Raw genomic sequence first — 7,601 nt, 5'->3', positions numbered from 1 at the left:
AGTAGGCAGTTACTCGAAAAAAGCGATGCTCGATCAAGTAATTGTCCTAAACGAGCACGTTCGCTCATCTCTACTTTGCACTAATTAAAAAACTCCCGCTTAGAGACTTACATAGTTGAGGGAAATGACGAGGACTTCAAACAATTATCTTTAAAGTGTAAACGCTCAACATTTGAAAGCAAAAAAGTCATTGAGTTGTGCGTTCGTTCACACGACAATTGATGCATGTAAATGGGCCTTAAATCCACTGCCAGTGTGAACTGGTCTGTATTAGTGAGATTACAACGGAGTGTCACCAACTGATGAATAAATATAAACCCAGAATTATGACAAAAGTAATGAATTTACAGGTATCTAGGCATTTGGTTGAAATGAAACACATTATAGTTTAGCTTCATTTTAAAATCATAAATCATGTGCCTCAAATGAGGAGGGGAGGTGAAAGAGAACGTTGACTGAATTGTAAGGAATTAGAATGGATATATTGTATAGGGCTCTGGGTGTGGACCCACTATGCTAACCAACCGAACCTGGCTTTTAGACCAGACCTGATATTTCTGGCAGCTGACCCTAGTGGTCAGAGGTACCGAAGGAGGGAAAACTCAGATGGGTAACTTGCCCTTAGCTAAGCAGGAAGATGGGAAGACCCCTGCCTATAAGCATGGTAGGCGTCCTGATAAGACGCTGGGGCTGACTATCCCTGACAGGAAACAGGGACAGTGTACACAAAGCACAGAACAGGACTGACTACCACAGAAACAAGAACGATACACAGGCTGGACAGAAATGGACAGATGCACACAGACTAAAGCATAAGACAAAGAACATGCAAAAACAGGTAGTAGCTCAAAAGACAGAACAGTCCTGAGACAGGCAACCTTGATGTGCTGGGTGTCTGAAGCAAACACACATCAATTCTGAGGCAAAGATAGAGGGTCCCAGCTCACTTAAATAGAAGGGATATTGATATTTAACCTGCAGCTGTTGGGCTCCGAGCACTGAGAGGAGCTAACTCCCCTATTTGCTGGTAGAAAATAGAACAAAGGGTGCACTCAAACAGAAGAAACAGAACGATGCCCGAAATAACAAGAAGGCACAGGTAGCAGACTTAATATATAGACTGAAAAATGTTAACATGAAAAGGTCTTCCTTAGGAAAGAGTACAGACTGTGCGTGCGCTGTGTGCTATAATGGTATGTGTTAAGCCAGTTTCACATCTGCTTTGTAACCTCTGGCTGGAGGTTCCTTCACAGATGTGACTGAAAATACTGGAAGATAAAGCTGCGCATAAAACAGGCGGACTCCATTATGGTCAATGGGTTCTGTCTGGCGCTGTTTGGTTCCATCCAGAAATTGTTCGGCTACAGGGATTCCCCTTTCCTTCCCTTGAATGGAGCAGGAGCGTGGAATCCCAAGCGCAGGTGTGAAACCACCCTTAGGGTGGTTTATGCTACCTTTAACCCTTTCCAATCCACTGTCTGACATCTGAAGACATACTGATTAAAGCCTATACAGCTCCAATGTTGGAAGACGTCCGGCAGGGTATTCTTACTGTATATTACTGGCCGCTCTGTTGTCGGTAGAGATGAGCGAGCGTACTCGTCCGAGCTTGATGCTCGTTCGAGTATTAGGGTGTTCGAGATGCTCGTTACTCGAGACGAGCACCACGCGATGTTCGAGTTACTTTTACTTTCATCTCTGAGACATTTGCGCGCTTTTCTGGCCAATAAAAAGACATGGAAGGCATTACAACTTCCCCCTGCGACGTTCCAGCCCTATACCACCCCTCTGCAGTGAGTGGCTGGGGAGATCAGATGACACCCGAGTATTTAAATCTGCCCCGCCCGCGGCTCGCCACAGATGCATGGTGATAGAGATGAGGGAAAGTGCTGTCTTGCTGTAGCTGCTATAGGGAGAGTATTAGGTGTTATTTTAGTCTTCAAGAACCCCAACGGTCCTTCTTAGGGCCACATCTGACCGTGTGCAGTATTGTTGAGGCTGCTTTTAGCAGTGTTGCACATTTTTTTTTTTTTTGTATATCGGGCGTGCAGACCATTGCGTCCTCAGTCTGCAGTCATTGTACAGAGTATAACGGCCGTACTGGTGAGGCAGGGACAGTGGGAAAGGTGAAAGAGATATACTGTCTATATAGGCAGTGGGCTTTTTCAAAAAAATTGGGAAAAATACTATCTTTGGGCTGCCTGTGACCGTCTTCAGTGTACTGCGTGTCTGCTGGGGGTAGTAGTCCTAATTAATACGCAGCAAAGCGTTACAGCAGGCTTGCGCAAAATTGTTTCCTGGCTCTGCTGTGCCCATTACATCACCGCCGTTATAGCGCCAGAGGGAAACAGTATACATAATATACGCTGCATACAGTATCTGTCTGGTGTTTCAGCTCACCATTTAAAAAAATTGAAGCAAAATACTTAAGGCCTACCACTGCACTTTGGCCACTTGACTGCTTCTGCGCTGTGAATTCCACTAGCTCAGTCCTACGCACCTACGTCTCACTACGGGCGTGCGCAAAATTGCTTCCTGGCTCTGCTGTGCGTTCCGTAAGCGAAGTCAGCCTCCAACCACAGGCCAATAAGCGGCACATTTTATTACAGCGTTCTGTTTCTGCTCTACTCGTAATACACCATGCTGAGGGGTAGGGGTAGGCCTAGAGGACGTGGATGCGGGCGAGGACGCGGAGGCCCAAGTCAGGGTGTGGGCACAGGCCGAGCTCCTGATACAGGTGTATCGCAGCCGACTGCTGCGGGATTAGGAGAGAGGCAAGTTTCTGGTGTCCCCAGATTCATCTCACAATTATTGGGTCCACGCGGTAGACCTTTATTAGAAAATGAGCAGTGTGAGCAGGTCCTGTCGTGGATGGCAGAAAGTGCATCCAGCAATCTTTTGACCACCCAGTCTTCTACGCTGTCCACAGCTGCAACTCTGAATCCTCTGGCTGCTGCTCCTCCTTCCTCCCAGCCTCCTCACTCCATGAAAATGACCCATTCTGAGGAGCAGGCAGACTCCCCGGAACCGTTCTCGGGCCCCTGCCCAGATTGGGCAGCAATGGTTCCTCTCCCACCAGAGGAGTTTATCGTGACCGATGGCCAACGTTTAGAAAGTTCCCGGGGTCTGGGGGAGGAGGCTGGGGACTTCCGGCAACTGTCTCAAGAGCTTTCAGTGGGTGAGGAGGACGATGACGATGAGACACAGTTGTCTATCAGTGAGGTAGTAGTAAGGGCAGTAAGTCCGAGGGAGGAGCGCACTTAGGATTCGGAGGAAGAGCAGCTGGACGATGAGGTGACTGACCCCACCTGGTTTGCCAAGCCTACTGAGGACAGGTCTTCAGAGGGTGAGGCAAGTGCAGCAGCAGGGCAGGTTGGAAGAGGCAGTGCGGTGGCCAGGGCTAGAGGCAGGGCCAGACTGAATAATCCACCAACTGTTTCCCAAAGCGCCCCCTCGCGCCATGCCACCCTGCAGAGGCCGAGGTGCTCAAAGGTGTGGCAGTTTTTCACTGAGAGTGCAGACGACTGACGAACTGTGGTGTGCAAGGTTTGTCGCGCCAAGATCAGCTGGGGAGCCACCACCAGCAGCCTCACCACCAGCAGCATGCGCAGGCATATGATGGCCAAGCAAAGGCCGTTCACCGCCTCCGGTTTGCACCACTGACTCTCCCCCTGTGCCCCAACCTGCCACTGAGCTCCAACCCCCCTCTCAGGACACAGGCACGACCGTCTCCCAGCCTGCACCCACACCCTTACCTCCGCTGTCCTCGGCCCCATCCAGCAATGTCTCTCAGCGCAGCGTCCAGCCGTCGATAGCGCAACTATTTGAGCGCAAGCGCAAGTACGCCGCCACGCACCCGCACGCTCAAGCGTTAAACGTGCACATAGCCAAATTGATCAGCCTGGAGATGCTGCCGTATAGGCTTGTGGAAACGGAGGCTTTCAAAAACATGATGGCGGTGGCGGCCCCGAGCTACTCGGTTCCCAGTCGCCACTACTTTTCCCGATGTGCCGTCCCAGCCCTGCACGACCATGTCTCCCGCAACATTGTACTCGCCCTCACCAACGCGGTTACTGCCAAGGTCCACTTAACAACAGACACGTGGACAAGCACAGGCGGGCAGGGCCACTATATCTCCCTGACGGCACATTGGGTGAATTTAGTGGAGGCTGGGACCGAGTCAGAGCCTGGGACCGCTCACGTCCTATCCACCCCCAGAATTGCGGGCCCCAGCTCAGTGGTGGTATCTGCGGCGGTGTATGCTTCCTCCACTAAACCACCCTCCTCCTCCTACGCAACCTCTGTCTCGCAATCAAGATGTGTCAGCAGCAGCACGTCGCCAGCAGTCGGTGTAGCGCGGCGTGGCAGCACAGCGGTAGGCAAGCGTCAGCAGGCCGTGCTGAAACTACTCAGCTTAGGAGAGAAGAGGCACACGGCCCACGAACTGCTGCAGGGTCTGACAGAGCAGACCGACCGCTGGCTTTTGCCGCTGAGCCTCCAACCGGGCATGGTCGTGTGTGACAACGGCCGTAACCTGGTGGCGGCTCTGCAGCTCGGCAGCCTCACGCACGTGCCATGCCTGGCCCACGTCTTTAATTTGGTGGTTCAGCGCTTTCTGAAAAGCTACCCACGCTTGTCAGACCTGCTCGGAAAGGTGTGCCGGCTCAGCGCACATTTCCGCAAGTCCAAGACGGACGGTGCCACCCTGCGGACCCTGCAACATCAGTTTAATCTGCCAGTGCACCGACTGCTGTGCGACGTGCCCACACGGTGGAACTCTACGCTCCACATGTTGGCCAGGCTCTATGAGCAGCACAGAACTATAGTGGAATACCAACTCCAACATGGGTGGCGTAGTGGGAGTCAGCCTCCTCAATTCTTTACAGAAGAGTGGGCCTGGTTGGCAGACATCTGCCAGGTCCTTGGAAACTTTGAGGAGTCTACCCAGATGGTGAGCGGCGATGCTGCAATCATTAGCGTCACCATTCCTCTGCTATGCCTCTTGAGAAGTTCCCTGCAAAGCATAAAGGCAGACGCTTCACGCTCGGAAACGGAGGGGGGGGGGGGGAGACAGTATGTCACTGGATAATCAGAGCACCCTCATGTTTATATCTCAGCGCGTTGAGGAGGAGGAGGAGGAGGGGGAGGAGCATGAGGAGGAGGGGGAAGAGACAGCTTGGCCCACTGCTGAGGGTACCCATGCTGCTTGCCTGTCATCCTTTCAGCGTGTATGGCCTGAGGAGGAGGAGGAGGATCCTGAAAGTGATCTTCCTAGTGAGGACAGCCATGTGTTGCGTACAGGTACCCTGGCACACATGGCGGACTTCATGTTAGGATGCCTTTCTCGTGACCCTCGCGTTACACGCATTCTGGCCACTACGGATTACTGGGTGTACACACTGCTCGACCCACGGTATAAGGAGAACCTTTCCACTCTCATACCCGAAGAGGAAAGGGGTTCAAGAGTAATGCTATACCACAGGACCCTGGCGGACAAACTGATCGTAAAATTCCCATCCGACAGTGCTAGTTGCAGAAGGCGCAGTTCCGAGGGCCAGGTAGCAGGGGAGGCGCGGAGATTAGGCAGCATGTACAGCGCAGCCAAGGCCTTTGCCAGCTTTCTGGCTCCCCAGCAAGACTGTGTCACCGCTCCCCAGTCAAGGCTGAGTCGGCGGGAGCACTGTAAAAGGATGGTGAGGGAGTACGTAGCCGATCGCACGACCGTCCTCCGTGACGCCTCTGCTCCCTACAACTACTGGGTGTCGAAGCTGGACACATGGCCTGAACCTGCGCTGTATGCCCTGGAGGTGCTTGCTTGTCCTGCGGCTAGCGTCTTGTCAGAGAGGGTGTTTAGTGCGGCTGGGGGAATCATCACGGATAAGCGTACCCGCCTGTCAACTGACAGTGCCGACAGGCTTACACTCATAAAGATGAACAAAGCCTGGATTTCCCCAGACTTCTCTTCTCCACCAGCGGACAGCAGCGGTACCTAAATAATACGTAGGCTGCACCCGGGGATGGAAGAATCGTTCACTATCACCATCAAAAACGGGGACCTTTTAGCTTCATCAATCTGTGTATTATATTCATCCTCCTCCTCCTGCTCCTCCTCCTGAAACCTCACGTAATTACGCCGAACGGGCAATTTTTCTTAGGCCCACAAGGCTCAGTCATATGACTTTAGTAAACAATGTTTATACGTTTCAATTCTCATTAAAGCGTTGAAACTTGCACCTGAACCAATTTTTATTTTAACTGGGCTGCCTCCAGGCCTAGTTACAAATTAAGCCACATTAACCAAAGCGATTAATGGGTTTCACCTGCCCTCTTGGTTGGGCATGGGCATTTTTTCTGAGGTACATTAGTACTGCTGGTACACCAATTTTTTTGGGCCCTCGCCTACAGTGTAATCCTAGTAATTTTTTTGGGCTACGCCTGCACTCATGCTACAGCAAGGTGTGTGGGGTTGGCCCACACTTTTGCTACATAAATTTAACTGGGGCCTTGTCTATACTGCAGCTACTGAAATGTGAAAGAGACTGTTATCTCCCTAAACTGCTGCAACGGGAATGTTACTGTGGCCTGTCTTGACTGCTACTACTACTGAAATGGAACTAATACTGTGCTCCCCCTATACTGCTGCTTCGGAATTGTTACTGGGGCCTGTCGTGACTGCTACTACTACTGAAATGGAACTAATACTGTGCTCCCCCTATACTGCTGCTTCGGAATTGTTACTGGGGCCTGTCTTGACTGCTACTATTACTGAAATGGAACTAAGACTGTGCTCCCCCTATACTTCTGCTTCGGAATTTTTACTGGGGCCTGTCTGGACTGCTACTACTACTGAAATGGAACTAATACTGTGCTCCCCCTATAATGCTGCTAGTGATATGTTACTGGGGCCTTTCCCTAATGCTACCGCTGAAATGTTACTAATTCTGGGCTCTGCCTATACCGCTGCTAATGCTATGTCACTGGGGTGTGGAAACGGAGGCTTCCCAAAGACATGATGGTGGCGAGGCCATTTCCCACCAACGCGGTTACTGTTAAGGTGCATATAACGTGGAGAGGACACGTAGTGCATCAAAAACATCCCCCTCCTCCTCCAACAATGAAAACATTCTTGGCAAATAGCTTTGCATTGGTCCGTCTGGTGGCAGTCCAAGAATTTCACCTTTACCGACACAACAAGAGAGCCCACCCACCATCCCCCCGCCACGGCCCACTTAATCCTGGCCACATTCCGAAAACCAACTAAATAAAACCACGCTACTAGGTCCGCAGTCGCCACCACATTCCCACCAACGTGGCTACTGTTAAGGTACATATTACCACTCTGACTGGGGCATGCACTGTGGGCCGAAGCACACCTGTATTGTATGTGACGTTAGCTCTGCTGAGCAGGGCACTGCAATGGGATTTATTTATGTACCGCCGGTGGGTTCCAGGGAGCCACCCAGGCTGTGGGTCCACAGGGACTTAACATTAGGGATTTGTACCTGCCAGTGTCTATGTATTAAAAATCCCGGTCAGACTGGGGCATGCAGTGTGGGCAGAAGACCACCTGCATTTAATCGGACGTTACCTCAGCTGTGATG

Source organism: Eleutherodactylus coqui, chromosome 1 (assembly GCF_035609145.1).
Source record: "Eleutherodactylus coqui strain aEleCoq1 chromosome 1, aEleCoq1.hap1, whole genome shotgun sequence".
NCBI classification, from domain to species: Eukaryota; Metazoa; Chordata; class Amphibia; order Anura; family Eleutherodactylidae; genus Eleutherodactylus; species Eleutherodactylus coqui.
Note: the sequence above shows the minus strand (reverse complement) of the source record.